The 10,357-nt window shown below is 38.8% G+C and overlaps 1 non-coding gene across 1 annotated transcript; it reads right to left on the reverse strand.

Annotated features, from left to right (window-relative positions):
* Nucleotides 1-3,427: 3,427 nt before the first annotated feature.
* On the reverse strand, nucleotides 3,428-3,534 carry LOC115896588. Its single transcript, XR_004056508.1, has one exon. It is a non-coding gene; the product is annotated as a U6 spliceosomal RNA (small nuclear RNA).
* Nucleotides 3,535-10,357: the final 6,823 nt, after the last annotated feature.

Here is a 10,357-nt window from a genome sequence, read left to right on the forward strand (position 1 = left end):
AGTAATTTCATTTTTTTAAAATTTCATTTTGTAAAATAAAACCCCAATCACTTTTCCACTCCCTCTCATTTATTACGAAATTTTGGTCCCTTTTTATGCCACTTCATGTGGCCTTTATCTGGGAACAATTTTCCTTGGGTAATGAATGCCTACACTTGAAAAATGCATGATTTTGGGGGAGATGATTTAGTGTATCATATTTGGGGACTTTTGCCAGCTAGTGGTTAGCTATCATTCAAAGCTGCCACCCAGTTAAGAGGACTAAAATACCACTTTTAATATCTATAGGTATCAGCTCAACTAGTAGACTGAGCATGATATGATTCATTGAACCATAGTTTTAGTTTGTCCCAGGGATAATATTCAAAGTTATTTATAAACAGTAAGGCATGGTTACTGATTAATCAAAGTGGATATCTGCCATAAACAACCAGTAGGGGCATACTGGGGCATTTCAGGCAAATATCATCTAGTTTTGGTTATTGCATTTCACACTGGGCCAATGTCCTACTGCATTCCTAACCCCAGCTAATTTTACATATTATTGTGCTGATACCACACTAGCTAAAGAAAGAGGGTAAATTTCCTGTCAAACCATTTGAGAGTCCAAATCTCAGTACTTTAAAAGACTCATATAAACTCTTCTTCTACCCCTAAACAATCACCTTTCTTTTCTCAGAATGACATCCCTAAAGGGAAGACTGAATAAGGAGGGAGAGAGACTTGTTCAGTCTGCATTCTGGGAGACTGTACATGAGATACCTTAGACTAAAACTCCAGATGTTAAAAATAAATTGTTATTATTACTATTTTTTGTCTTGTAAAAAGAGGTGAGGAGAGAAAGAAGTCTATACTATATGGTCAGAGCAAAAGCTTTGTGCAATACTGGCTGCTAAGAAGCAGGAGCTTTGACTTTGGTGACATTTTCAATATAAAGTTAGATCAGTGCTAAGCCTAAGGGTTGTGCATGTCATGGCCCTAAAGGTGGGTGCCTGTTAAAGTTTTTTGTACTCAGCACCTCATCTGACTCATCGTAGTCCTGTCCTTCTGTTAGACTCTTGACCTTAATAAACAGAGAATTCCTACATCTCCTTTCCTTGGAAACAGAGTTTTTAAACACTGCAAACATTCATGTGTTCAGCCTTCTTTTCACTGTTCTTGTTGATCCTTTACTTACCTACTTATTTTCAAAAGTACATATATTTCAAAGTATATATATATATGAATGAGTTGTGTTACAAACTTATATAGGTATATGTTTGTAGATATATGTTTTACAAACATGTAGACGTATGTTTATAAAACAACTCCCCAAATGTAGAGATATAGAGAGGAAGAAAGTGAAGATCTCCTTTCAGGTCTTCCTGTTATCAGATTCCTCATTCCCTTCTCTAGAGATGATTGTTGCTATTGCCTGGTCCTTCCACACTGTCTTCTATGCATTTGTATACATACAGATGCACATCTGCCTACATGAACTCCAAAAATTAAGAGGATCATCCTTTACATATTGTTTTGCAACATTTTATTGCCTCACAGTATACTTTAGAAAGTTTTCCATGGGAGGAGCTATAGCTGGATCCTAGTCTTTTTTTTCCCTTCAACTTTTATTTTAAGTTCTGGGATACATGTGTAGGACATGCAGGTTTGTTATACAGATAAACATGTGCCATGGTGGTTTGCTGCACAGATCAACCCATCACCTAGGTATTAACCCCAGCATCCCTTAGCTGTTCTTCCTAATGCTCTCCTTCCCCTTACCCCACCCTCAATAGGCCCCAATGTGTGTAGTTCCCTCCCATGTTCCTGTCTGTATGTGTTCATCATTTAGCCCCCACTTATAAGTGAAAACATGCGGTGTTTGGTTTGTTTGCTGAGGATAACGGCTTCCAGCTCCATCCATGTCCCTGCAAAGGACATGATCTCATTTCTTTTTTTGACTGCATAGTATTCCATGGTGTATATGTGCCATATTTTTTTAATTCAATCTATCATTGATGGGCATTTGGGTTGATCCCATGTCTTTGCTATTGTGAACAGTGCTGTAATGAACATAAACTTATGTTATAACAGCATGGCTTATATTCCTTTGGCTATATATATCTCGTAATGGGATTGCTGGGTCAAATGATATTTCTGCCTCTAGATCTTTGAGGAATAGCCACACTGTCTTCTACAATGGTTGAACCAACAGTGTAAAAGCATTCTTTTTTTTCTGCAACCTGACCAGTATCTGCTTTTTGACTTTTTAGTAATAGCTATTCTGACTGGCATGAAATGGTATCTCATTGTGGTTTTCATTTACATTTCTCTAATGATCAGTGATGTTGAGCTTTTTTTCATATGTTTGTTGGCTAAATAAATGTTGTTTTTTGAGAAGTGTCTTTTCATGTCCTTTGCCCACTTTTTAATATTTTTTTTCTTGTAAATTTGTTTAAGTTCCCTGTAGACTCTGGGTATTAAACCTTTGTCAGATGAATAGATTGCAAAATTTTTCTCCCATTCTGCAGGTTGTCTGTTCACTCTGATGATGGTTTCTTTTGCTGTGCAGAAGCTCTTTAGTTTAATTAGATCCCATTTGTCAGTTTTTCCTTTTGTTTTTGGCATTTTCATCACGAAATCCATGCCCATGCCTATGTCCTGAATGGTATTGACTAGATTTTCTTCTAGGATTTTTATAGTTTTGGGTTTCACATTCAAGTCTTTAATCCATCTTGGGTTAATTTTTTCATAAAAGGAGAAAGTTTTTCCTTTTGCTTTTGGCGTTTTCATCACGAAATCCTTGCCCATGCCTATGTCCTGAATGGTATTGACTAGATTTTCTTCTAGGGTTTTTATAGTTTTGGGTTTCACATTCAAGTCTTTAATCCACCTTGGGTTAATTTTTTCATAAAGTATAAGGAAGGGGTCCAGTTTCAGTTTTCTGCATATGGCTAGACAGTTCTCCCGGCACCATTTATTAAATAGGGAATCCTTTCCTCATTTCTTGTTTTTGTCAGGTTTGTCAAAGATCAGATGGTTATACATGTACAGTCTTATTTCTGAGTTATCTACTCTGTTCCATTGGACTATGTGTCTGTTTATATACTAGTACCATGATGTTTTGGTTACTGTAACCTCTTAGTATAGTTTGAAGTCAGGTAGCGTAATGCCTTCAGCTTTGTTCTTTTTGCTTAGGATTGTGGGCTCTTTTTTGGTTCTACATGAAGTTTAAAATAGTTTTTTCCAATTCTGTGAAGAAAGTCAATTGTAGCTTGATGGGGATAGCATTGAATCTATAAATTACTTTGGGCAGTATGGCCATTTTCATGATATTGATTCTTCCTATCCATGAGTGTGGAATATTTTTCCATTTGTTTGTGTTGTCTCTTATTTCCTTGAGCAGTGGTTTGTAGTTTTCCTTGAAGAGGTCCTTCACATCCCTTGTAAAAATATGGAACGCTTCATGAATTTGCATATCATCCTTGTGCAGGGACCATACTAGTCTTCTCTGTATTGTTTCAATTTTAATATATGTGCTGCCAAAGCGAGCACCTCTAGTCTTTTTAAATGCTACATGATAGTATTTTCAAAATAGCAACCATGCTAACATGAATTATGTACCTGTTATGTCAGGCAGTGTTCTGGCTCTTTAAGAGTGGTACGTCGGCCGGGCGCGGTGGCTCAAGCCTGTAATCCCAGCACTTTGGGAGGCCGAGACGGGCGGATCACGAGGTCAGGAGATCGAGACCATCCTGGCTAACACGGTGAAACCCCGTCTCTACTAAAAAGACAAAAAACTAGCCGGGCGAGGTGGCGGCGCCTGTAGTCCCAGCTACTCGGGAGGCTGAGGCAGGAGAATGGCGTGAACCCGGGAGGCGGAGCTTGCAGTGAGCTGAGATCTGGCCACTGCACTCCAGTCTGGGTGACAGAGCGAGACTCCGTCTCAAAAAAAAAAAAAAAAAAAAAAAAAGAGTGGTACGTCATTTAATTTTCACAGCAACTCTACAAAGAAGAAAATCTCATCATGTTCTTTTTACATTTGGGGGAAATGGAATCACAGAGAAGCTAAGCAATTTGACCAAGGTCACACAGCTAGTAAGCAGTGGAAGTGAGTTATGAACCCAAGCAGGTGAAATCTGGAGGCTTTGTTCCACTTTGCTCCTAATATAAACATACCATACTTTATTTAATATTCCCTTGTTCTTGGATACTTAAGTTACTCCAATTTGATTATTATAAATAATGTTGAACTGGAAATCCTTGTTTATGGCTTTGTGTCCGTGTACAAATATTTCTGTAGGATAGAGCCCTAAAAATGCATTCTCTGGGTCAAAAGACATGCACATTGCAAAGTGTTTTCATTCAGGTAAGAGGAGGCCTATTGCATTAGGTTAATTATTTACCTTGACCGTGACCGAATTCAGAGCATGATATAACAGGCATGTCTTCAGGACTTGAGAAACGCCTGAGCCCTCAAACCCCGTTTATCTTTTATACCATGATCTCATTCTTTGTTTCCCGGACTCTCCAATACTCCTCCCCTGATTTGTCTCTAAGAAGGAGTTGGCCAGTCCAGATGTTGCTATGACCCAAATTGCTGTTTGTTTCATTTGTATTTGATTTGTCTTATAATGGTGCAATTAGCATGCCTAGGAAGTCCTTTTGCCCAGGGGATTGGGAGTAGGGACCAGAGTTCTCTCTCACTGGGACGTCCTCAGGTCTTGTTGGTTGAATCCTAACAGTGCTGTTGGTTATGCTTTTTCTTGTGGTCACAAGAACATAAACACATCTTCTCTCTTATTTTGTTTATTCAAAGGTGTCGTCAACTTATACTTTTTTTTCCTGAAATTTTTAACTTTGCTCATTTTGTTCTTACTAATCTTACTACGTTTTTCCCTTCCACTATAACATATTCACTTTTTGAGCAATATTGAAACTCAACATAGATATCATTTGTTCAAGGTCACATGTATCTATATTAAGTGCCTCATTTAGATGGGTGCCTTAACTGGGTACAGACAGCTAAAATGTCTGAATAGTGAAGTATTTTTATCTTGATTTGCTATAAATGCAAACAGAAATTCATATCTGAGTGCCTTAGGCATGGAGTGAAAAGGGGATATGTTACCGAGAGTATGAAATCATGTTTAATATGAACACTTCTCTTTCTTGGGAACCACATGAGAGTCCTCACCTGGATATACAAAGGGACTATTTTTATGAGGCCCTGGCTCCGTGATAATTTTTAGAGAAGACAGAATTTGAGCTTGTAGGTAGAATTGTATATTGCTTTCCTGGAAAATATTCTTTCTATTTATATACCTCAAAAACACTCTATACTTTACTGGATCTTTTATAAATATATGATACTGTATTTTGTTATTTGTCCTTTAGGTAAGCTGATATAGAATGTCTAAATCAGGTGTTTAAGAGAAATTCAGTTACAAGCCTCCTTTCATTTTTACATCCACCATACAACTTAGTCAAATGCATTTTGTTCTGTATCTTAACTCTCCATTGCCTGTTTAAGTAAAGACCTTTCTCACCCTCCACAATGACGGAAATTAATCCAAAAGTCTTATCACTGAGTTAAAGTCAATTCCTGCAATATAACTTTGACCTCTTTATAGATTCTTGCGAGTCTCCCCCATGAGAATCTTCCCTGCTCTTGAGACAAGGGGGTCGTGAGGACAAGGCTTCCCACCTGAAGGGGGCTCTGCCAGTGAGCAGTGCAGTAAAGTGAGTTGCAGTCAGATGTGAACCATTAGTGGAGATGTTGAGGGGTCTCCCGAAAATAGTATCTTCTGTTATCACCAAGTCTGCCATCACACAGAATAAGTCACTCAGGCATTTCGAGGTCTGGAGCATTTCCCAGATTTATTCCATCTCTTCTGCTCTCCTTTTTAGTAGGAAATGCACAAGGTTAAGTAAACAAAGCACAAAGGCAGGCTGCTGTGGACAATAAACTAGAAGGAGTAAGTGAAAGTTCTTGCATTTGTTGATTAGATTTGAGACACATAATCTGTTTTCTATTAAAATATGATGTCCTAGCAAAAGCATTTCTGGGGAAAAACACCAGACAAAATACTAACAAAGATGTATCTCTTTTAGTTGAAATGTCTACCTTATACTCTCTTGGCCAACCAGCTGTCATTAGATTGATTAATTGGAAAAGGTGAAATATGTATATCATCTAGTTTCTGTTTAAGTTTCAAACATTTCCCTCTTTACTGGTAATTAAAACATCATTTGAGTCTGTACTTTGAACTTATTTACACCTGATTGCTGAGAGCTCCTATTTTCCACAGAAATAAGTGCCTTGATAAAAGCTGAGTTCACCATCCTCCTCCTCCTCATTGTCATATGACAGCACATTCTCACTGAGGAAAAGAACATTTTGATGTTGTAAGCATCTCTGAATTTTCATAGCTCTGCCTTGCAGTTTCCATATGTTCTAAAAATGCATGGAAATTTCCATAGGAGACACTAACCCTGCCCATCACTTTGGTATTTGGGCAAGTAGACTTTGTGGAAACCGTTTCCTTACAGAATTCATAGTCAGAAGAATATGTCTCACTTCCCTGTGGGATTTGATTAAATGGAATGAAGGCACAACACATCTCTTACCATCTATTGACATCGTAGGGTAAATTAATTATATTCATGACTCACTTTTAGTACAATCTAGCCAAATCACAGAGATGTCTGAATAGTTGCAACTACAGCCACCATGAGGTTTCATTTGAAGTCACTGCAACATATTTACAAATAAATACATTTTTGCTGGGTTACTTCTGGAAAATATTATTAAATGGGGAAGAAACTTGTCTGAGATGAATTCCTTTGAGCAGGAGAACATATTGAAACTACTGTGAATTCTGAATTTGTAGTATTTTTCAGGCTAAGGTCCATCTAAACAGAGATTCCTAGTTCATTTAAGTGTGAGATGTTATGATGAAGTTATTGGTTTCTTGGACTATTCTATTGAAAGAAAGGGGAGGATTTAAAACATACCTGGAATTGCTTTAATTTTTGAGACTGTCCATACTAGAATGAGATTGACTTCATGAGCTGCATATAAAAATCACCTTCAGCTTCCTGCCATTGAATGCAGCACCATCCTGAACTTGAGACAGCTACATTGCTGCCCTAACATTTTGCTGATCCCAGGCTCCCCTGCCCCAGCTACTGACTAGGAACCCTCCTGGAGTAGCCTGATCCTGTGGGACCTTGAGTGAAGAGCCCACCTAATGCTAAGGATTGTCTTTGCCTGGAGTGCTGGACAGACAGACTCTACTACCAGACTGGGAACCTTTAGATATTAGTTCAAGCCTGGATCTAGGCCGACTTTCCCACATTCTTTTAAGCTTCCAGTATTGGGAGCCTAAAATAATGAGCCTCTAGTCTTGGGAGCCAGGTCTAGAGTTGATTAATTCTCTCAGTCCTGGTCCTATCTATCCCCACTTTCCTTCTCTATCTACCAGCCTATGCCATTGGTAGACATCACCAGAATTATAACAGACATCATGTGCTCAGAAAAGGAAAAAAGACAAATGAACTTGAATATGAGATCTCAAACAACTAGATAGGCAAATCTATTTTAATAATCTCCCAAAGTAAATCTAATGAACGATTGTCTAAGTTTCATCTTCTGTTAAGAGTTTTATGTCTTGCGCTTCTTTCTATTTGAAATGATAATGGAGAGCTGGTTAGATTTCCAGATGTATTACAATGAGTGATTAAGTTATAAGCCACTGGATGTCACTCTTAGGCTATGCAAGTGTAGCTAGCTGCAGTGGAGATTTTCCAGAGTAAACTGAAGGTAGAGAGTTACAGAATATATCCAGGGATAGAAACCAATTGAACTGTTTGGATAGGTACATTTGCAATGTCAGTGAATTACAGCAAAGTTTACCCTTAGGTTGCTATATATTTTCTCTAGACTCATTTCTCAATGGCAGTTAAACAGGACTAATAATCAGAGAAAAATCCCCTTAGCGCCAAAAAGCCAAAAAGACATTCATTTATCCATTCAATACCTCCTTTAATCACATGCTATAAGCAAGGTATTGGGCTAATGAACTATGGGATTACAAGAAAAAGTGAATTCACAGCATGCATACATTTAACTTACTGGAATTCAACTATGACAAAAAAATGAAAGAAAAATAATATAAATATTGTAGGAAATTCTGCCTGTTATTTCACTCAGTGAATTTGTGCTTCGGAGTAACTGTACCTACAGTGCCTCTCAGCCTTAAGCCCAGGCTGTTATACTCTGCTCTTTGACACTGGAGGCAGGAGTCTGCAGACTGCATTTCCCAGACTTTTTTGCTATCTAGCTTCTGGTTAGGTTCTGCAGACTGGAAGCACTGGCAGGAAATTAGAGGGTGATAGGAGGGTAGAAGGGATGCTCTTTCTGTTTTCAGTTCTGGTCAGAGTCCCTCCCTCAGTAGCACTCACGCAGGGCTCCAACTTATTTTAGCATTTTCAGCATTAGTTCCACAGTGGCTCCTTCAGAGGTACCACTAGGAACTGCCACGTTCCCTCTTAGCACTCACCGCTGGAGTCCAAGTAGCAATCACATGACATCCCCTCAGAGGTTGCTGAGCCAGCTGTGCAGTGACACCTTGGTGGTTGGAGAATCTGCTCTATGGAGACCCTTCCCCCAAGAAATGGTGTCCTGGTAACACCATTTGTTCTCTTTTACTCTTCCAGCCCTAAGAGTTGCAGCTGCTTTCTAAACTACAAATACCAGAGGTACCTGAACAGTGTTTTTTGTTTGTTTTTTTCTTTTTGCTCTTTCAGCCCTCCAGTCTCTATATAAACTGATCTCCTAAATTAAATCACCTCTGTTTGAAATACCTGGCATGATTTCTGTTTCTGTTTTCCTTATGGGATCCTGACTGCAGTAAGAATGAGATGAGAGGCCAGGAACAGTGGTTCACGCCTGTAGCCTCAGCACTTTGGGAGGCTAAAGCAGGTGGATCAGTTGAGGTCAGGAGTTTGAGATGAGCCTGGCCAACATGGTGAAACCCGATCTCTACTAAAAATACAAAAATTAGCCAGGTGTGGTGGCATGTGCCTGTAGTCCCAGCTACTAGGGAGGCAGGCAGGAGAATCGCTTGGAACCCAGGAGGCGGAAGTTGCAGTGAGCCAAGATCACGTCACTGTACTGGATCCAGCCTGGGCAACAGAGTGAGACTCCGTCTGAAAAAAAGTGAATGAGATGAGAGACAACAATGTTCTCTTTTCTTGTCCAGTGTCACACTTTGTGTACCTTTCATAGTTGAGACATCTCGTAACACTCATGTTTATATTTATATTTTCAGACAATATAAGCCTACTCACCAGCCAACTGCTGGTCAACCAAAACCAGTAGAATGTAAAGCTTCATAAAAATAAAGGATTTAATGATACACTGGCCTGTTCCAGCACTGAGAGAAACCTGGGAGAGGAGGAAAATGTGATGCACTGGTTCTGCTAGAGACTTTATTCACTGGCTTGTTCACAGCAAGAAATGATCATTATTTCAATTTTAAAGACCTGTTTGGAAGAAGATGCTTGCCTGATCATGAAGCATTGCTTAATATGTAACTTATCTTCTCCTGATCTATCGATGGCATTTTATTTTATTTTTCTCAATGACCATGGAGAATACAGATTTACTTCTTTAAGGACTCTCAATAATACACTCTTTAAAGGTTTAATACTTTCGTGTTATTTTCTCATTTTGTGCTGGGTTTCTTTCTCAGTGTGTTTGTTTCCTTTTCTCTTCCTAGAAAACATGTGATTATATTCCTTAGTTCCAAGTTCTATCAGCCCTAATCATTCGTGTCTCGCTTCTGGAGTTGATGAAATAATCACTCTCTTTTTAGCATAGAACACCAGCATAAGAAAGACAAGCAAAGGAACCTTCCAGCTATAGTGCTGGGACCCTCAGACCATGGGAACTTTTGAATCTCAGTATGTTTCATCTTCTTACCAGGTCATCCACCTCTGAAGGTGGTGACACACTAGGGTGAGAGATGACTTACTGATGAGGATGTCTTCACAAGTTCTCATCTGAAGTGGCTTTTGAAGAATAAGGAGTAGATGTGGGAGGGGGTTAGCAGTCAACTGTTTTCTTCCATTATTAAATCTTTTGAATTTCAGCACTTTTAAAAATATATATTTGCCTAAAATTCTTAAGGATTCATTTAAAAGAGAGAAACAAGAGGCAAAGAAAGAGGTTTGAAGCTGAAGAGAGAATACTTGTTGCCTTTTTTCCTCATGGTTTGAGCTTATTTGAACAGTTTTTGTCCTGCCACGTGACTTAGCTTGAGGAATTTTTTGCTGGTTTTGGACAGTGATGGGGATGTAGAACAAATTTTCC

Source organism: Rhinopithecus roxellana, chromosome 3 (genome assembly GCF_007565055.1).
Source record: "Rhinopithecus roxellana isolate Shanxi Qingling chromosome 3, ASM756505v1, whole genome shotgun sequence".
Taxonomy (NCBI): Eukaryota; Metazoa; Chordata; class Mammalia; order Primates; family Cercopithecidae; genus Rhinopithecus; species Rhinopithecus roxellana.